Below are 21,726 nucleotides of genomic sequence, written 5' to 3'. Positions count from 1 at the left end.
CTCTGGGCAGCCTGTTCCAGTGACAGCTTTTTCATTTTAGATTTTTATTAAGGGATCTGTTACCTATTTTCTTGCTGTTAGTGAAATAAACCACAAATAATCTCTCTCCTCATTAAACAAAACAACAACAAAAAAAGAAACTGTAACAGTGGTCCCATTGGGGCTCCTAAGAAAAGAGTGCATAACAACCCAAAAATGTTCAAGGCAAGCAGATACCTCCTTAACAGTCATCCAGGAGACACTGACAGCAGCAATTTGCGCTCCATAACTTGGGCTTCCAGCCACTTGCTGCTTCGTGCATGTTGCACGGGTGCAACAAGGCAGTATTTCTAAAAATCTCCTTGGGGACAAAGAGCAGAAGAATTTACATCCTGAATGAAGTGGGGTCCAACAGAAGATTAAACTGACTTAATCACTGGACGCCCAAGCTTTGGCCCCAAACCCATACTTGGAAAACAGTGTGGAAGGAACAGGGATTTTGTCAGAAGGTCACTTATTATGTGCATGCTGAAATGGTGGGAGTGTGACATGGGCATTAGAGAAACAGAAAAATAGTAGGAACAGGCAGGACTTTTCAGCTCCTGAGTGTGTTATCAGAGAGAGACCCAGCTGCCCCCTTCCTCCTACTCTTCCCTGTGCTGGTTTCCCCAGGAAGAAAACCTGGATGCGTGTCAGGGGAGGGAGCCAAAGCACATTCCAGCAGGTCTTTTGGTTGAGGTGGTTGGCCCTTAGTTTAGATACTTCAGTAGATGACCAACTCAGATGACATAAGGAATCCTCTGCACTTTATGTAACTTTAGTTCCCTATTATGTCTCTGAAATAAACCTGTCTTCAGCTTTTCCAGAATGTCAGAACAATTTGCAAGAGGTTTTTAGCGTCTCTCCTGAACTTGGGTACCCAACTTCCACCTGGGCTGTAACCAACACCCCTGAGTCTTACCAGGAGTTTTGTCTCCTGCTTCTACAAGGACCAACAGGAATCAGACCCGTGTTCCACCAGAGGGGTACTTGGGTGATATGAGAAGCTTTGTGATACGTCCCATTGCATGGCCCTCAGGAAGGCAGCTTGGGAGGAGCTCACAATGCCCAGCTGAGCACCCAAGCTGCCCATGGATTGAACCAGTGGTGTCTGAAAGGGCACGCAGCACTCCCATCCCTGCCATGACACTCAAGCCAGAAGGAGGAGCTTCCAAAGAGATGGATGCGCTTACAGCATACGAGTGTAGACCATGATCTCACCCTGCCAAGGCGGGGCTCGGGGCTTCCTGCCCACACCCTGCCTTCCTGCCCAAGCACAGCAGCAGACACCCCTGTCCCAGCCTCTCCTCGCACTGGCCAGACCAAGCGTGCAGCATTTACACCTCCTACAACTAATGAGGCCAAAAGGAGAGCTGGGGAAGGGGTCTGACTCCAGTCCTGGGCTAGGAGATTCATCTGGGAGGAAGGCAAGGAGATATCCAAGATTCTGGTCCCTCCACACAAGTTCTGCTATTTTCTTGCTTAAATGGTGTTTCATTTGGATTCCCTTCAGCAGTCCACTACCGCAACACAGTTAGACTTTCCCATTCCCCACCCTCCTTACATGAGAGGCAGAGCAAAGCTCTTTATGCATCTTATGATGAACTCAGGGGAAAAGCATCAGCCACAGCTTAAACTCACGCTTTCCCCTAATGAAAAATAAACTAGGAGAAGATGAGCACAAGGTGACCAGGCAAAGGAACACATATATGATGTTGTGTATCTTATAAGAAATCTTAGGCCTTCATCAGTTAGGCTGGATGCCTCTCACACATAATTTTGTGCCATTTACTCATAAAAACATGTTTAAAATTAATATCCATATGTTCACCTTATGTACACAGGGAAAAAACCTACAGATGTGAATCTCTTCAACCAAATTTCTATCACTCTCACAGCATCTAATTGTAGTTTTTTAGTTTGTTTTGTTCTCTATTATTTTAATGATAATTAATACATTGCAAAGCTGTAAAAACAAGGCTTTTGCTGTCTCAGAGAGTTCTGGGAGGCTGTAGAAAAGCAATATCAGTGGGATCAACCATCAACCAAAGAAGGTAAAATTGATCACATGCTTTCCCAAAAGACAAAATACTTTGGAAAAGACATGGGTCTCCACTGAGAGGAACGGTGTATTACTGAGGCTCGTACAAGGCAAGGGGCTTGGCCATCCCGGTATGGTAGGTAAGCAATCTGCAAAACCGCCGTCGATAATTCCTGGTTGTCGGCAGAAACATACACCTGTTAGAGAGACTAATGGTGAATGGTGACCCAGGACCACAGACAAATGCCACAGATTATGCTTACAAAGTTGTTATCACACCTTTTTTTTTTTTAGGAAGTACAGTGCAGTAGGGCTGGGTTTCTGACGTGGGCCAAATGAGAAGAGAATCAGCAGGCTTTCTTCGTTTCCTCTGGTCTGATCAATGCAGAGCGGCATGTTGGCATATTCAAGAAGGACAGAAGAAAGCAAATGTGAGACCTGGACAGGCTGGAGAGCTGGGCCCAGGGGAACCTCGGGGAATTCAGCAAGGGCAAGTGCAAGGTCCTGCCCCTGGGGAGGAACAACCCCCCGCGCCAGCACAGGCTGGGGGGGACCTGCTGGAGAGCGGCTCTGCTGAGAGGCCCTGGGGGTGCTGGGGGGCAGCGAGGTGACCCTGAGCCAGCACCGGGCCCTTGGGGCCAAGGGGGCCAGCGGTGTCCTGGGGGGCATGGAAAGGCGTGTGGCCAGCAGGGCGAGGGAGGTTCTCCTCCTCCTCTGCTCTGCCCCAGTGAGGCCACATCTGCAGGGCTGCGGCCAGTTCTGGGCCCCCCAGGTCAAGAAGGGCAGGGAACTGCTGGAGCAAGGCCAGCGCAGAGCTGCCAAGGGGATCAGGGGCTGGAGCATCTCCCTGGTGAGGAAAGGCTGAGAGACCTGGGCTTGTTCAGCCTGGAGAAGAGAAGGCTGAGGGGGGTCTCATCAATGCCTATAAATACCTGAAGGGTGGGTGTCAGGAGGATGGGGCCGGGCTCTTTTCAGCGGTGCCCAACGCCAGGCCAAGGGGCCACGGGCACAAGCTGGAACACGGGAAGTTCCACCTGAACATGAGGACAAACCCCTTCCCTGTGCGGGTGCCAGAGCAGGGGCACAGGCTGCCCAGAGAGGCTGTGGGGTCCCTTCCCTGGAGACATTCACCCCCCGCCTGGACGCGGCCCTGTGCCCCTGCTCTGGGGGTGCCTGCTCACGCAGGGGGTGGGACGGGGTGAGCTCCAGAGGGCCCTTCCAACCCCACCAGTCTGGGAGTCTGTGATTCTGTGAGTTCATTTAGCTTCTCTAAATAGTTACAAAGTTCACCAAGGAAAACAATGCATAGGTGGTTTCTTCCTTGCTAGTCTTCTAGGAATTCAAAAATACATTTTTGAGAGAGACCAACTCTTTCAGGATATGTTTTTCTTAGTAAGGGAACTGTTAACAAGGGCAGTTGCCCACTGAGGGAAAACAAGATACTGAGAAATAAATTAAAATGCACTGCAGCTTGATGGTGCAATGGTTGATATGGGAAAGATGAATGGCCTTCTGATTCTCCACCAGACCTTGCAAAAGAGGCTGGGAATCTTTGAAATGGTTGACTATGGGTCCAATTTCTCCCAGCAGAGATGCTACCACTGAAAGTTTCTGGCTCCTGGAACACCACACAAGTTTGCCTGTCAGTCTTTTGTTGCTGTTGTGGGCATTGTACATAGAGAGAGATACCTGCACAAAAAAAGCAACGAGAGGCATGTTCTTTGGCTTACCATTACTAAAAATAGGGTTCATTAGAAAGAAAACAAAGATGGAAAGCATATTCTTATGTTACTACATGACAATGTGCCCTGCATCAGGGTTCCTCAAGACATGGTGTGCAAAGCCATGTCTAGCAATGCGTAAAATATCAGGAATGATAGCACCTTTGCAATGTTTCAGTTTAAAGTTGGATAGAAAGGTGCAGCTTAGCCTTTATGAAGTTTCAATGACTTTGAATGTTTGTGGTACAAAATAATTGTGAGCCTCTTCTCTAGGCAATAAGAAATAGGCGACAACTGTCCAGCTTCTGAAGAAACTGTAGAGTATCAAGAAGACTCTAGAAGTTAAGCAAATACCTCATGAAAATTAATATCCCACCCAGCATAGTCTTTGAAGCATGATCTACTCCAGTAAACTAAACACCATGAGGACTCAGACTCTGCCCGGGAGGAACCAGCCTTCTCCTAAACTACCACTAAGCACACTCTGGGAAAAGGCACAAGATGTTTTGGTGAGGAACAGACTTTAGTAGCATGGACGTGGGCTGTCCTGTGCCAGTTGGCCTCAGTGCTGGAGAGCAATCATGGGCAAGTTCAATTTGCTAGTGTAAAGGTAGCCTTGGAGAAGGAATTACTTGAGGCATGCTAAGGAGGCAGAAAGAACTGGGGCTCTTCATTGGGACAGTTCTTGCGCAACTTCAGCCCAAAAGAAAGGGAGGGTCCAAATTCATTTCCTGAGCCTAACAGAAAAAATACTTGTGCCTTCAGGGAAAGGCCTTGTAGAAACGCCAACATGTTTAGCTCTTTGGGTTGGATACGCAGGTCATGGTGAAAAAATATTGTGTTGTTGCTTACTGCTTCTTAGACCAAATACAGCAAACATGACAAGGCCCATCAGCGTCCCAATTCTTCCTTGGTTTTGCTGTGCTAACACCCCTTTTGGCCACTTCAGAGATTCGGCTTGGCTGCACAAAGCCAACAGCGAAGGAGCTAAAGGAGCAGTGCTGACACATGTCAAATAATTTTGTTTTTGATGAAAAATCCCTTGCATGGGCACAGATTGATTCTACCCCACACCTCATGAGTGCAACCTGTTCCTGACAAAGCCAGTGAGGCAGTGGCAAAACCAAAAAACAAACTTCTGATTTGAGTCCTGACCTGGTACCCTGGTGTCTTCAGCTGAAAACTAAAAAGAAAAAGGAAAAGGCAAATAAACAACCAAAAACCCCAAAAAAGGAAGAATTTCTGATAACTTCTGCCTGTGGCTGCAGATAATTGATAACAATATAGACACAAAGCAGACACGATGTCCCAGTATTTGTTGGCAAGAATTGCCCAGCAACTCAATCCAAACTGCTGAAGGGAGGGTGAGATGGGAAGGGAGCCTGAATATGTTGCACAGAGGAATTTCTATCACATGTTACTCTTCACATGTGGTGTTTTTTTCCCCCACCTACTCATGCAGTAGGTTTGCAACTTTAATCTGTTTATTTTTAGTGGGAAGCGTGAGTAGGTAAATATGATCTCTGAGCTGATATTTTAGGCAGGGAGGTTTAATTATGTATGCCTGCTAATTGTTGTTATGTTTCTGGGTATTATTGATTTTGGATTCACTCCTGCACACCCCCACGCACCAGAAGAGGAGAAGAAGTTTTTTGGCTGTTATCACAAACACTTGCTGCTACTACTGTACAAACCGATCAGGGTGAGGGTTTTCCCCCCTGGTTCTTTGCTAAAAGTCAGAGCCATTGGAAGCTGCCAAATAGGTCTTGGGAAAAAAAGCCTCTTTTTTGTCTGCAGGGTGAGTGGAGGAGACGCTATGGCCATGCACGTCGTCCCTATTCTACACCAGCAAAATGCAGCCTCCAAGATGTTCAAGTGAGACACAGACTGAGCCTCTGCTCTCGTTCTGCATTTGCTTCTTTTGCTGCAACAAGCGTTGAGGTCGGCTGTACCGGCATGGAAACTGGCTACGAGCTTTGCCCACCCTGCTAAATTTGTTGATGACTTAGGCCTTGCTGCTTCCAACAAGTCAGTGAAGCTGTTCAGGGCTCAGGTCAGTAAGAAACTGAGTCTTTCTCCTCCTGCTTATACGGTAAGTCTGCAATCCTTCGAGTAGTTGTGTAAGCACTTGGCCATGCCCCAGTCACCCTAAATCCCACAAGCAGCACAAGATTCCTCAGTCATGCACAGATATTTCCTAGGGCCTCCTTGCATGGGAATGTTTGCTGATGAAAACTTTATAACCTGGTAAGTTTGTGCTGGACTTGGGATTTTTATGCAGCTGTCTTGGACTACCTATTTCATTCAGACTTCTTGAGTCAAAACCTCTGCCGGTAAATACCTGGTTTTATAGAAACACTCAATTTCAATTCCAAGCTTGATCTACATGTTTTGGGTAACATAATAAAAATAAAACAGTATAAATAATGCTGAAAAACTTAAAGCAGACAGGCATACAATTTACAAGGTATTGTAAAACTACATGATTTTTATTAAAACCAAGAAAAGAAAGGCAGAAAAGATGTCTTCAGATGACCCAGGCCATCTTGGACTAGCTGAAGACCTGTCTTAATATCAACCAAAGCTTTATCCTGTCCCACTTATTTTCTAGATTGTAAATCAAACTCTAATTCATCACCGCCACCCCAAGCAAACAACCTCCTCTAATCACCTTGTCACGACAATACATCTTTTTAATACCGCAGATGCTCCGGATGTCTTATAAACAGGATGTAAGTGAACATCTATTAAAAAATTAACTAGATTACTGCAGTTGCTAAATATTATTACAAATTTCATAATACTATGTGCTTTATGGCCAATACATAAAACAGCAGCTGCTGTTAGAGGAGTTTGTTTTTCCACTCATAATAAAATTTTGGCTTGCGGAAGGGTGTTATTTTTCTACCCTCATTCTTTTTCTGGGAATTGTTGCACCAAGCACAGACAGAAAAAAACCCTGTCTTCCTAACATCTTTTTTCATGGGTTTCTTTATTTTTGTCTTTAATCCACCCACTTACTCCCCTGTCAATTAGCTGATATCTCTCCTCTGTTACTTTTGTGCTGCTGGAGACAGCTCGTTGTGTCTGCATTTATATTGCTAAACCAGGGGGTTTCTCAGCTTCTGGGTCCAGGTAGCTGCTCCAAACTCATTCCTGAATCCGTATCGTGATGCTAATTTTTTTCTCAGGTTCTAGAGTAAATTACAGCGACGTAAACACAGAGTGTGCTTTTTGACACATATAACTATACCCAAGGGAGAGCTTCACCAGTCCTGCTAGGAAAAGGGTGAAAACCCACCCCGCATCAGCTATCAGGGAGGAAAATCTAGACCAGGACATGACTTTCCTCTATCACTGCAGCACATTGAAGGTCTACTGAAGGGGCTGCTTGACTCACAGTCAGAGTATAAAGCAAGGGGCAGACGGATGACTACAGGCAGGGGAGCACAAGTAAGCACTGAAATCAACCAGCAACCGTCATGCCCCACAAAAGCCATCCAGGTTTCTCCATGCCCTGATGATGTAGGTGTATCTGGAGGTGTTTATAGGGGAATTTTAGCAAGGATAAGGCACAGAATGGAAAAGCACAGACTTGTGTTTTAGGAAGTCTAAGATAAGCAATAATAGCCACATCCAGGCAGAAGCAGTTGATCTCCACGTTGGGAATGAGAAGACAGAGGGAACAATGTCTGCGACAGAACAGAGGTGGAGTAGGTGTCCCTGAAATGTTCCTACAGACCTTCCTGCAACAGCTGCTCTATCTCTAGTCTTATTCTGTGTATTGGTGTTGGACTGGATCCTGATTTTGGTTCTTTGTGTTTCCTTCTATCCACCTTCTCTCGTGACTTATTTCGTCTGTGCTTCTCCTGCCATACAGCCATGACGCTGAACCTCGGTACTGGTCTCCATCCTCTATTCCCCTCTATCCTGACACTACCCATGGGGACCTTCCCCACCAGGACCTGCATTTCAAACACACCTTTTCCCAGAAATAAACACATCTTCCTTCCAGATCCTACCTCTCCACCTTCCGTTGACTCCCAGACCTCCGACTCTCTTTCCTCCTTTCCTGTCTTTGCCGCAGCACATCGCTTGCTCTTGTCTTTCATTCCCTAGTCCACACTTCCCTCTTGGAGACCAAGACCGCACACAGTATGCAGCCACACACTTGAAATTATAATCACAGCTGTCCTATGACTTCTCCTTCTCTACCTGCACTGCTCCCCAGTCTTTGTAACTTGAGTTTTTCCTGCCAGGACCAAGACCTAGTCCGTTATTTCACAGCGCACTGGCTTATCTCTATCTTCTCATCTGATTTCTTTTTTTTTTTGTCTCTTCACATTCTTGGCCTTGTGCCTTTGCCCCTTCCCTGTGTTCATCTGTCAAACGTCCTCTTTTCTTCAAAGCACTGCTTAAAATTCAGCTCTCCAAGCAGCACTCCTCTTTTCTAATCACTAGTAACCCCAGATAATCCTTACGATGAAATATTTTCTCATGATCTGCCATGTGTTTAACCTGACTACTTTAGATTTCAAAGTCTCCTAGACAGGGAGTACGTCTTATCTGTAATCTGTAAAAATACTGTTCACATCTATGCTAGTCTACAAATGTTATTTAATAAATGGAATTCACTGCAGTGTATTTATGATGAGCTATAAAAGGATGAGGAGGACCGGCTAAGATGTGAAGTTTAGCATTGAAAGCCCAAAACAAAGAACCCAGCAACGTGAAGAGATTGATTCTGAAGTGAGATTTTGCTTTGTACTCTAAATAAATTATTATTTGCAGCTACATTTGAGCAAACAGCTGGGTTTTGCTTCATTGCTTCCATCCAGGAGGAATTTACTCTAAAGCACGTGCCCAGATTTGTGAATAAGCATCTCACATTGCTTTGCACTGACAGCAAGTGCTGTGCTAAGAGTTACGGTCTTGACAACCACAGGACCACACTCAGGACCATGCTCTGACCAAACAGTTGGCTTATCCGGAGAGTTGTAGCCCATGAAGTCGGGCTACTGGGAGCACGTGTACTGCCGTAAGTCAGGACAGCAGAGAGTGAGATAGAAAAGATAAAAGCGGTTGTTGAAAACTAAGAGGAATCCATAATGACCTTCAGTTCTTAGTTACTGAAGCGAAACCTCCTGACCTTCTATGCAGTGAGAAGACCATTTGGGAATAGAGGGAAAGGCTGCTTACAACTCTAGACCCCCATTGAAGGATGCTTTAAGAACTTCATCACTGCAAGCGTACTCAGCGATTGCCCAGCCACCCTCAGCAAATGGTTTAGCAGAACATACGGCAGCAGCTGCTGTATCTTGCATACAACATCAGCACCTAGATTGCTCTTCCCCGTAAATTCAAGTTACAACACGCATCTGTTCTTAACATCCCTATATTCCACCACAGTGAAGAATGATTCTGGCTGACCCGCTGCCTTTGCAAGCACAGCCTTGATGCTGGGGCCAGGAGGAAGGAAAATGAATGTTACCAGCAGCTAATAAAGCCCAAATGCTGCAAATGCTCCCAAGAGCATCTCAGCATCATTGGCTGCTGAGCTGTGTGAACCACGGCGGTTCCAGTGTAGAAGCAAGGAGTTACTGTCATGTGCCTTCCAGTACATTTAACCAGTTGCTAGCTGATGTACACCGCTCTCTCTCTACCTATATATATTTATTCATCATAGAATCATAGACTATCTTGAGTTGGAAGGGACCCATAAGAATCATCAAGTCCAACCCCCTGCTCCTTGCAGGACTACCAAAAACTAAGCCATATGACTAAGAGCATCTTCCTGAGAGATTTGTGTTGCTAGAAGAGCTGCAAACCTGGCTTCTGGCTAATAGCGTTGAAAAGTCTGTATTATTCTACAGAGAAAGCACATGCACAATAAAACTTAAGGTGAAACAAGTAATTTTCTTCTGATTTGAAAATAAATCTCAGCATATAATTAATTGGAATTGAGGCTCATTTGAGCAGGTTTACACTGGCGTAGCTCTGTGGCCATCAATGTGGGCTGATGGATGTTCACCCTCTTTGAACCCAGCCAAATGCTCTTAGTCAAGCCCTGCAAAATACTTCATCTCATATCAGAACCACAAAGACCATGACCAGCCTTCAGGCATCGCTGCATGGTAATATTTGTATAGTTGTAGCCATGACTTTTAAGGATTCTTCAGTCTAACTCATAATCTTGGCCTGGAATTAGGTAATAAAGATTTTATTTTTATATATATATATATATATATATATAAACACTATAACCTAATAGCAAGATAAGGCTAAAAATAAGCGCTGCTTATTATCAACAGCGCAGGCTTCCTCCGAGGAGCAGAGGGTGCGGGGAAAGCCCTGGAAGAAGACATCGGTTGGTGTTTTAGTGTTCAGGCATCACCCAGGGACATTGCAGGGAAGGGAGGAATCCTGCTGGAAAAGGGCGATGATTTGCCAAGTAGGAGCTGCCAATTAGGGAGAGAAGTTGCAGGGCCCTGTGGGGAGCTGCTGAGCGAGGACACCAGACGAGCAGCGAGAGCGGCAGCTCGGGATGGCAAGCCCAAGCAAAGACACAGGGGTCGCTTAATTACATAAGGAGGGCTGGAGACCAGAGGGAAACCTCTAGAAGATGCTTTTTTCTGTGTGTTTATTTTTTTATTTAGCCCTACGTCCACACAGTATCCAAGCAACTCAGAATCACAAATGGATTTTATCCTTACGCTACCCTGTGGAGTAGGGAGATGCCCCAACGCATTTGCCTGGGGTCATGAAGACTGTCTAACCCAGATGATGTGAGCCCTAGTTCAGCATCTTCACCACAAAGGCATGTTTTCCCCAAAGGAGGGAAGCTGGTCAGCAACCTGCTGGTATTTATTTGAGATGAAAGGCCCGAGGATAAGAAAAACACTAATAGAGGAGAGAGATAAATTTCACACACACACCCCACACACAAAAAATCATCTTGTTCTTATAAAAGTTTTCCACTGGAAAAAATACATCATTATTTATGTCCATACCCTGGGATAAAGCTCCGTGCATAGCACCGTTGGGTCAGCTTGTAAGAGGGTAGTGGGATGGGTCCTGATGAGAATCACAGAGTGGTTTGGGTCGGAAGGGACCTTCAGAGGCCATCTAGTCCAACCCCCTGCCATGGGTAGGGACATCTTCAACTCGGTCAGGTCAATCAGAGCCCCGTCCAGCCTGACCTGGAATGTTTCCAGGGATGGGAGGCGAGATATTAGTCCACTAAGGCCATCGATGGGTTTTTTGCCATAGGCTGCGTGAAAAGGACTTCTGCATCCTTCCTGACCTGGAAGGCGCAGGTTTCCCAGCTGTGCTTCTCACCATCTGAACAGCTTGGTGAGGGTAATGCATTTACCCCGACACAGAAGCACTCCCTTGTGGTTTTCAGACTGGCTGCTTAGTACCGATACAAAATCGACCATTGCTGGATGATCTCCTAGTCACTTGGATCCCGTACGGTCTTCCTTACTTCAGCGAAAGGCTTTCGTGCTTAGAATCTCTATTATGAAAGTCCACCTGAAAAAGCAGAGTATGGGAAATGCATCATCTGTGCAAGAGTCAGAATTAATCTTCCCCCGCTACGGGTGCCCATCCCTGCTTCTCCATAAATAGGAGATTTTAATTTTCCTCTTCCACCGGTGTTTTACGTTACCCTCGGAGACGTAAGCTGGATGGCAACCATGGAGAATTAATAAACACCAGGACACAAACCATGACATCCCCATGACTCACAGCAAGTTTGTGTTTGGTTCCCTACAGGATGCCCCACGGATTTGCCCTGCCCAGGGGTCTTTATTAGGGTTTCCAGCACCTGTCCTTAGAGGCCATTAGAATATAACAGAAAGCGCGTGGGATTGAATATCAGGGAATAGTATCTTTGCTCAGTTCCATTTCTCAAAAAACCCTCTGGTGTTCACCAGGAGAGCTGCTATCCTAAGCAAAGTTATATTGCTGTTTACGGGCAGGAATTAATTATGATTTCACTGCTTGCACTCCCTCCAGTCCTCATTTCTCTTATATACGCTGCCTTCAGTGGTTAACATAAGCACTTTATTCCACTACAGGAAACTACCGTCCTTCCTCCTTCTGATAGGGACAAATAAGTGAGGATTTTCCATAAATATTTTAACCAGGGAACTTAATCCCATCGCAGTTTCTTCACCCGTGGACTTTGGAGAACAGCCTGTTTGAGATGCTTCTGAAAAGAATACTAACAGGTTTTCGATTCCTTTGCGTATCACCTATAAAATGCTGGCCTTTAAGTGTTGCAAAAAAAACCATATAAAGAACTAAACTGAGCTTTCACCGGACCTTTTTTTGTTCGCTCTTGGACTTCACTTCACATGTCGCGGCATGAATGGCAGAATAAGGAACTAAATGCATATTGGCAAAAAGCATCATTTCTCTCTTCCAGTTGAGTCTGGGAAAGAAGAGAAGAATTCATATTTATAACGTCATGGTACATGGCGTGACCAGCGTAAAGAATTTTGGGGTTTTCTGGTAGTAATTTGATTTTTTTGAGCTATTTCCTTTGTCAAGTGATCATGAAGGAGACTAGCCTGCCTACCAAGCCCAAACTGCAACATAAAAAAATGATTAAGCATTATTGTTCTTCACAGGAAACTGTGTTTACAGCGGGATGCAGTTTGTGCTGTCCTGACTCGGGTTCGCTGCGAAACATCTGCACAGGGTTGTTTACGCTCCTGCAAAACGAGAGCGAGCTTGCAGCATGGCTGCAGAGCCTGGCTTCATTCCTAGAGAGCTTCACGCAGGTGGCGCCTGATAAAGACACCTGACCCTTTGATTTGCCTTTTACGTCAATAAGTATATGTTTTGGGAGCAGGGGGGAGAGATCATCTGTGTAATTTAAAGCCTGTGTATGTTTTCTGCCAGCTCAGGATCCATAAAAACATACAACATCATGGGCTCATGTTTCAGAAATGAAGCATTCAATTAAACGAGTCAGTCTTTCCTAAACAGCAGTCTTTCTCTGCTTCCATTATAATCAAGTTCTATTATTTTGACAAAACAATTTTTTTTGTTGTTTTCATTTTTTTTTTTTTATGAAACAATAAATTCTCAGTAGCTGAACCAAAAACCAAACAGCAGTTGAAGCAGTAGCACAGAAACCCATCACGGCACCAGCCTGGCGATATTCCAGAAGCCCTTGGACCAGGCCCTCAGAGACACGGTGTGAATTTGGGGTGTCCTGTGCAGGGACAGGAGCTGGGCTCGATGGTCCTTGTGGGTCCCTCCCAACTCAGGACATTCTGAGATTCTACGATTCTAATTAAAATTGTGGGTAAAATTGTGTGCTAACTCAAGACTGTGGGGGAGAGGGAGCAGGAGCAAGTCCTAGTTTCTTTCACAGGCATCCTCCATGGTGACTCCTCTCCAGTCGGGAGAAGATGGATCAGCACAAGGCACTAGCATTGAGAAGAAACTTTTCAAAACAGGATGGTTTGTGGAAGAACAGGATGAATTCGAACACACGACGACAGCAAAGCAGCAACATCACTGCCACAAACTCAGAGGAACAAGACCGTAGCCAAGACACCATGCTCAGCATGGAGCGTGTTGTGTCAACACACAGCTAGGCTGGGTCCCGGCCAAGCCAACCAGAAGGTATCTACACTAAGCTCTCTTGGGTTGGATTATTTATGTTTTGGTATTAAAATCTGACAAATAAACCTAACAATATTTTTGGCAAGACTCCAACAGCAGCAATAGTGAGTGTTATGTTAACATAAGTTACTGCTTACTGCCCTGCAATACACAACGCGTCTGGCCAAGGGAAGCAGAAGACAAGTCCGCGGGACAAGTCACACCAGACACCATGAATTGCAGGAGCGAGACCACCCTTGTTTCATTGGGCTTCTTGCTGCTGTTTGGTGGCCTCAAGGGATGCACACCCAACAACGAAGAGTATGATGAGCAGGATGGGTGGAATATAATAAATGGAGGGCTCAAGTCAACGTCTTGCTTTGTGCCAGGCAGTCGGCAAGCCACGCACACTCCTCCCAAGTCTCCCATCCCACAACAAGCCTCTATTCTGGGTGGCAGTCTCCAAGGCCTGGGAATCCAGATCATCTAGGCCTATGGTGAGGAAGTGGGCCCATGCTTTTCCACAGCCATCCTAACCAACTAAGGAATTTCTTGGTGATTTACAAGGGGAACTTCCCTTAGACTTGACCTGAAAACCTCCATTCATTATGTTACAGCCATCCTGCTACTCTCTGACCTGCAGAGACTACTGTAGCATGACCACAAAGTCCGGGAAGAAAAGGACAAAGAAGAAGGGAAAGGAAAACCGTGAAGTCCTTTGGCAACCACACAAAGGATATCCTTTCTGTCAGAACCAAGAACAAGGGTGTGATTTGTGATGAAAACAAACCTCAACTCTCATAAGGAAGTTGTCTGACAGGAAAAGTGATTTTCAGTAGCCTTTAGAATTAATTTGGGGAATTTAAAATTTCTAAGGGTGGAAGGTGAGGAGGAATGAGGTAATGGAGCGCTTAGTCCACCCCAGTCAGGAACCTCATAACTTTATTTTACTTTCAGAGCCATTGATAGCTTTGCAAACAAGTGTGCCACCCCCAAACCAACCACGTGCGTACAAACCATGTCTCACCATAACAGGAGCTGCAGTTCTCAGTAGGGGATTTCGGTGGTTCCCCTTCAGTTGTCCTGCCGGCATCTGCACACCACCGTTTCCCACGTCCCACTCACCATCTGTGGATACCACATACGTCCAAGACAAGCAACTTCCAGATCACTTCTGCTCAACTCCTGCAACGGGACTAAAGCTCCAGGGATAGAGGTTGTCCTTGTGTCTTCCTGCACCTTGATTGAGAGAATCGAAATGATCCAGGTTACATTTACCCTCATCTTCAAAGCTTCCAACCCCCATTCCCCAACCCCAGCTGATTTCAGCTGGAGGTTCCTATTTCGTTTCCAAACATGGCCACAATAATCTTCCATAAAGCACCTGTGCTAACCCTAATCCAGCAGTAACTCCAAGCCCCATGGTACATTCACAGTGGCTGCTCAGGCCAGGCAATTGCTCGCCGAGTCCACGCACTAATAGCGGTCTGACTTCCTAACAATTATTTACAACGATTTGTAATAAAACTCTATCCTGTGTTCTCAGTACTCAGCCAGCTCTGGTCTGCAGCACCTTCCTGGGTCTTTTTCTTACCATGCTTTGGCAGATCTTTATTGTGACTTTGTTTTCCTCAATCCCACCTATTGCTGGAGAACGTGTCCATCCCTCAGGACAAATTCAGAAGGAGGCACTGAAGCAGCATCAGCAACCAAAGGAGTTTGTGTGTCCTCAAGGCAAAACTAGCCAGGCTCCATCCTGACCAAAATCACTGCTTTTCAGGGAAGGCAGCCCTCCAGTTCTCAAATTAGAACTTCTGGGCTTGCATGTTGCACATTTGCATGGTAGGTTTAAGCAGGAGCCGTAAATCAGAGCTAAAACCATGCCGTGGTCACCCATGGATCTCTATTATACATTTTCGTGCAAAACGAGGAGGCTGCACAGTGCTCGCTAACAGCTATTGCATCCAGCTGTAGATCGACGCAGTTGAAACAAACATTTCTGAGCACCCAAATCCTTCTCCGGACACTTCTTTAACATTAAGAGACAGTAGAAAGTGGGAGCTCACAACAGCGCTTTGTTCGTGCCTGGCGTCACCGCCGTCCAAATGTGGCTGCAGGGAGAACGTACGAGCACGAGTCAGGAGAGGAAAACAAATATCCCTATTTCTGGGAACACTGCAGCTACGAAACTTTGTTCTCACTAAACTTGTGCTACTTCCTACTTCTTGTGGTTTGTTCTCATGCTGTTTTTAACCTCTTCTCAAACCAATATAGTATTTCTATTTCACGTCCAAAACAAACCAAGGAAAAAAAAAAACAGAAAACAGAGCACACTCGAAAAACAATTGAACAGAAACCTTTTCATTCCCAAAAGGATTTTAGCCACAATTTAGGTCAATTCTTTTCTTTTTTTTTTTTTTTCCTAATGAGTTCACATGTTCCTCTTTTAACTTATTACAAAAAGCAGCACCGTAGTGCCTCTAAATTGAGAGTAGGCTCTATTTTCCAATTAAATAACTCATTTGGTTTTGGGGGAAAAAAAAAAACCAACAGATACATTTCTAGCTAGACAGCCTGCTTTAAAGGGGATTTTTCTTATCTCGTTACTACCATCCTCATATTAAGAAAAACGGCCAGATGGGATGGGAAGGGGATGCCCCCCTCACGCTTTGAGAACGCGCGAAACTCATGTACGCCGAGACCAAACATTTTTTTAAGAGCTGTTGAAGCAACGCTTCTTTGTCTTGGCCCTTTACGTTGGATTTTCACTTCAGCCGCAGTGGGATCGTGCTCTTCCTGCTCTGCAGACCCTCCACGCTCACTCCTTGCTAGGCTGGGATGCCCCTTAAGGATGCCCTTTAACTCCCGAGTTCAGGCTGCGCTCGGGGGACTGCAGAATTTGCTAAGCATCAGAAGAGAGATGGCAATGTAGGACAGTTCTTCCTACCACCGTGGACTATTGACGTAACATATTATTCAAATAACTCATAAATAACTTCTACGTTTTGATCTAAAACAACACGATCGAGCGAACGTGAAGCAGCCACATTCCCAGCTGCAGCGGTAAGACACGTCCGCTCTTCACTGCGACGATAGATGGAAAGAACTTGCATTTTTTCCTTCCTGTGCCCACCCTTCTCAGCAGATGCGATCAGCAGAAGGGCTGCAAAGTGACGAAAGGAGACAAGGTCCCAAAGGTGTGACTACGGAGGGAAAAGCGTCGTCTTCTACCACCTGTCAGGACAAGGAGAAAGGCAATCACCGCAGGGAAAAAAAAAAAAAAAAAAATCACTTTTGGCTCAGGATCAGTAACACTTTACGCAGACCTGGTGTCCAGAAAGGCACCTCCCCTCCCTCACAGTCCCCCAGAGTTGCTGTTTATACTACAGGCTCTGCTCTTACTGCTTATTTCAAAACAAACCTTTGCCATTTCCTGACCAGAAAAGTTGCACTTTTAATTCTGTGCTAGAGACTTTGAAAGTCAAGATACTGCTGCTTTCTGCTATAAATAGCCCAGGCTTGCTATGACATCTCACTGTGACATTTAGTTCAAACAAAGTAAAAAAAAAAAAAAATCTTGAGAGGAAACAAACAAAAAAAAAAAAACCCCAACCCAGCAAAGAATAAAATAAATAAAATCCCATAAAATAACGAGTTCTTGTCTCTCTGGGAGAAATTAATTTCTGGATAAATTCATAACCTTGAACAAAGTCCTGTTTTTTGCAGTCTTTGGGACATGTGGACACCCCATGGAAAGTGCCTGATCCTGACTCTGGAGGAGGCAGATCATCTCCACGTGATACACCACAGGAAAATCTTATTCCAGCCTCTCTGGGTATAATTTCAAACTATTTCCTGGTATTATTTTCACACTCCCAAAAGCCCATGGCTACCATCCCTCCAAGCTGCCTTGACAATGGTTATAACTGCATTTATTTCCCAGAGCCCTGAAAGCAGCAGATTTTGCATCGCTTGCGGTTGAAATCTTCCCAGCAGCGGGGACAGAAGCCAAACATCCCAAGACAGGCGTCATGCCTTGGGCCAGGTTATTGAAACTTAAACCAGGAGCGATTTCTCAAAGTATTTTATATCACTGTTTTTTCAGCCATTCAGGTTTCTGGGCATAAGGCTGAACAGGGATCCCCCTCGACGTGTATAAATACCTGATGGGGGTGTAAAGATGGAGCCAGACTTCTCTCAGTGGTAACCAAGGAAAGGACAAGAGATAACGGGCATAGACTCAAAAGGATGAAATTCCACTTAAATACTAGAGGGGAAAAAAAAAAAAAAAGAAGAATGTGCGGGTGGTCAAACACTGGAACAGGTCGCGGAGTTTCCATCACGGGAGATTTCCAAAACCACAGCTGGACGTGGTCCTGAGCAGCCTGCCCCAGCTGACCCTGCTTTGAGCAAGAGGGCTGGACTGGACGATCGCCGGAGGATCCTGCCAACCTCACTGGCCACGTGGGCGCACGAAGAACCGCTCCCAGCCTTTTGCTGTGTTGAGGGCTCAGGCACCGAGACGTTTCTTGCAAGGAAAGGATGCAAGCAAATCCCATTATCTCCATGGGAATTATGGCAGTTATACACAACGTCATCTTCTTGCAGGAAGGATGGGAGATACCGGAGCAGATTACAGGTCTGAACTAAACTGACGGGGAAAGCACCTTCCTGGGAACAAAGAGAATTAGAAAAACAGAGACCTGAAACAGACACCAAGCAAAAGACACCCTGCCCGTTGGCTTGCTTTGCTTTTTAAGAACATCTGCAATATCGAAGAGTAACTTGGCAGTTAAGGGTTAACGAGTCTTCAGGAAAAGTCTGGCCTGACCAAACATCCAGCTTAAAGGGTTTATGCTTATGGAGACAGTCAACAGCCATGGTGACGGCTACAGGGCAGCAGTGACGGCCTCGCTGTCATCTCTAGACACAAGCAGCCTGTTATATGCTCCATATGTACATATTAAAAAGAGCAGCGTCCATAACAGCAATAAAAGCCTGGGCAAAGAGACTTTCGGAGTCTTTCGTTGGCCTCCGGTAGAGACTGACGTGAAGGAAGTCCCAAAGTACCGAGTCCTACGAGCCTCCAGGACAGTCCTGGCTGACAGCTGCGAAAAGCTGGATTTGTTACCATAGAAGACCGTGATTCCTGACCAGCGTTTGCACTAACGAGTAATAAATTAGGTTCTCAAAGTTTTAGCAAAAGCTCCATCCCAGAGGATTCACGCTAGGTAGTTTGGGCATTCAGGTGACATGGGTAGATGATCTTTAGAGGTCCCTTCCAACTCAAACCATTCTAGGGAGTCTAAATCCCACATGTGAGACTGGCTGATGTGCCTGACACCCTCTGAAAGGTTCAGTGGTAACACACAGAGCCCACGGTCCTAATTCCCCACCTCCAGTTAGGTGATATGTTATGAGAAAATCCATCTAATAAAGGCAGCTGCAGAAAATGGGATCCCAGAAAATTTCAAAACTGCTAAAAACTTACTGAGGGATGGAAAACAGAGAAAAACATCATCACAAAAAAATCTGGTTTGCAAAAACAGCCAAGTACTGGACTAAGTTTTGAGTAGGACCTATCTGGAGTAGTATTTATTGGGCAATTTGAACAGTCCTGGGCTCCAAAACTCATTCAAGGCCGTGCTGATACTCTTTGGTCCCCAATGGTTAAAAACCTCTTAATACCTTTCCTATCCCAAATAAATCAAAGACCCCTTTCTCCAGAAACGATGAACAAGTTCCCACGTCCTCATCGTCCTATTTATGACCCTTCAGCAACTTTTCACCCAAGTACAGTGAAAACCAACCCACCGCCACAAGTCATTCACGACCCCAGTCACCTCCACCTGCCAGTCATAGCTCCAGCTGCCTCAAGGTACCACCACGCACTATCTTTCTTTTCATAGTTTAAAGCCTTAAGACACCCCTGCAACTGCCTATTTTCGTTGCCACTCCCTGAGACAGGAGGTCACTGGATTTCCACCTGCGGCCTCTGCGCTCGTGGGGGAGAAAGGACTCCAATTGACAGAAAACATGACGCATGGTAACCCTAATTATCCTCAGTCTTACAATTGATTTTTCTCAAGTTTCCATTTCTGTGCCTCTATAATGCCCAAAGCCCCTGAAACGCCCTCTCATGCCCTCTGCCTTTCCATTTCTATCCCTCTAAAACACTCCTAAGGACAATTTCTTCTCGCATAGGAAGCGCAAATACATCTCAAAGTACTTCTTCCCTAACTTTCTCTTCGATAAACTATGTTAAGCTCTAAATTTATCATAAGCCGTGTGTTGCATTTCTACTGGAAGGAGCCAGATTCAGAGGGCAGCAGGTTTCAGGACGGACTTTGGGTAGGGGAAACCGCTAAGCCCCAGAGCATGGAAGGAAACTCTGCACAGGCTGTTAGTCATCCTCTTCACCGTTTACACCAAACCCAGGGAAAGGAGCAAGTCCTGAGCCCAGCACAGACACACAGGTGCTAAACATGCTATTTTTCCAATACAGGCAAACGTCTAAATAGTCTGATTTTTGTAGCTCCTTATCTTAAATTATGACCAGAGTCTTCTCGGGATTGAACATTGCCAAGCTGAAACATCTGCCTTCGCAGGGTACCTATGGGGGTGCACGACCACCTTCATCTGGGAAACCCATCCACTTCAGGAACGAGTTATACACTAGAGACAAAAGCATGTAGCCTTCAGTTTCCCTGACTTTGGATTTTTTAAAGGTCTTAGGTGTTGTGTTTTTTAAATCCCAACTATTTAGTCATGCATCCTGCTCGAAGGGTCCCCTACGTGTAAGATGACACAGCTGCAAGTAGCTGCTGTTTTTCTATTTTGTCCCGAAATTTCAAAAGCTCATTTCCTCAGCGGGAGAAAGACTGAGGCTGAAAATAATTTTTACCCTGATGGTCAGATCCTTCCAGGAAACACGCCGTCCCCTGCGAGTGCACGCATCTTTAAAGTGCACAAAATGCCCCCCCCTCCCCCCCCCCCCATTCCGGTACTTCCTCCAGTTTCATTTCACTTTCTTAGCATCCTTTTTTGAAAGCTCATGCATGCCCTACCGCAGTGCCAGAGCACATTTGCTGAAATGCTGAATTCAAAGCGACCCTTTAATGCTGCTTGACTTGCTCTCCAATTCACCCACAGCTTCCTCCTAAGTTACAAGCCTAGAACATGCTCATTCCTGGTACCACAGACTATCGTCACCACCAGAGCTCACCTTCCTTCTACTCCGAGGGACATCGAATTCATTTCAGGGAGCTGCAGCTCATTAGGGAGAAGCGTTATGCAAACGTCTTTGCACACTGATGATTTATTTTTAGCAGCTCAGTGATATTTATAAGGCTGTGAGGAGCGGATACGTGGCTGCAGCAGGATGAAGCAAGTATGAAAAATCTGCACATCTGCAGGGCAGGGCAAGGAGCAGGCAGTGCTGCCTGGAGCTCGTGGAAAGGGGGAGATGGCCAGATGCTCCGAGCATATCTTCTTACAGCTGTTCTCAAATATCAAGTAACTAGGAAAAAAAATTAACATCTTGACCCTAAATTTTAGCTCATCTTGTATGTTCCTTATTATTAAAGGTATTCATATGGAGAAGTGCTGGAACAGATGGATTAATTAAGAGAATGAAAAAATTCAGCTCAGTTTGGGAAAGCGTCGGGAGGAGTCTGAAGAATGAATGCACCGATTACAAAAATCCTTCTGAAGTTCTGGCGCGACCCCTCGGTACCCCCACCGCGGGCTTCGATTTGCCTCGCACAGCAACACCGAAAGCTTTTGTGTTTTTAAGAGATTTGCTGTCTTCAAGGAACCGTCACACAGTTCGCTGTAGCTGCTCGTACCTTCGCTGTAAGGTCGCCACTAAAGACGCAACCAAAATCTTACATAAAACATCGGAATAAATGGAACCAGAACTCAGTAACAGACTTAATGCAGCAGGAGCATCAAATTCACCTTCTGCCCTTTCTTAGTACCTCTTTTTGGCTGGAGAGAGCAAATACATTCACCTAAACCTCATAGCACAAATCAAGGCAAAGATCTTGGGCAAAAGCGCTTAGAAATCTTGCTCTGCTTTATATTCTCACGGCCTCTCACTCCTAGATATGCCAGGGACACTCAAAATACTGCAAGGCAATGAAAATTTGACAGAAGCCAGCAGGACTGTGCGTCATCTGCTTTGGGCTTCTCATAACCGCGTACGGAAAACTGCGGCCCGTGCCTTACGCCGGCATCTGCGCAGCACAACGGACGCTCCGATCCCACTGGCGGTAAAATGTGTATTAAGTCGCTTTTTGCCATTCTGTGGCAGCGCGGAACTCT

General features: G+C 45.7%; 1 long non-coding RNA gene across 1 annotated transcript; it reads right to left on the bottom strand.

Moving 5' to 3' along the window:
* Positions 1-10,622: 10,622 nt before the first annotated feature.
* On the bottom strand, positions 10,623-15,616 carry LOC142066479 (uncharacterized). The gene is made up of 3 exons (XR_012663726.1): positions 14,996-15,616; positions 14,429-14,640; positions 10,623-11,313 (listed from the first exon to the last, which is right to left on the bottom strand). It is a non-coding gene; the product is annotated as an uncharacterized LOC142066479 (long non-coding RNA).
* Positions 15,617-21,726: the final 6,110 nt, after the last annotated feature.

The sequence above is a fragment of the Phalacrocorax aristotelis genome, chromosome 1 (genome assembly GCF_949628215.1).
Source record: "Phalacrocorax aristotelis chromosome 1, bGulAri2.1, whole genome shotgun sequence".
NCBI lineage: Eukaryota > Metazoa > Chordata > Aves > Suliformes > Phalacrocoracidae > Phalacrocorax > Phalacrocorax aristotelis.
This window is presented reverse-complemented; position numbering and strand designations above follow the sequence as displayed.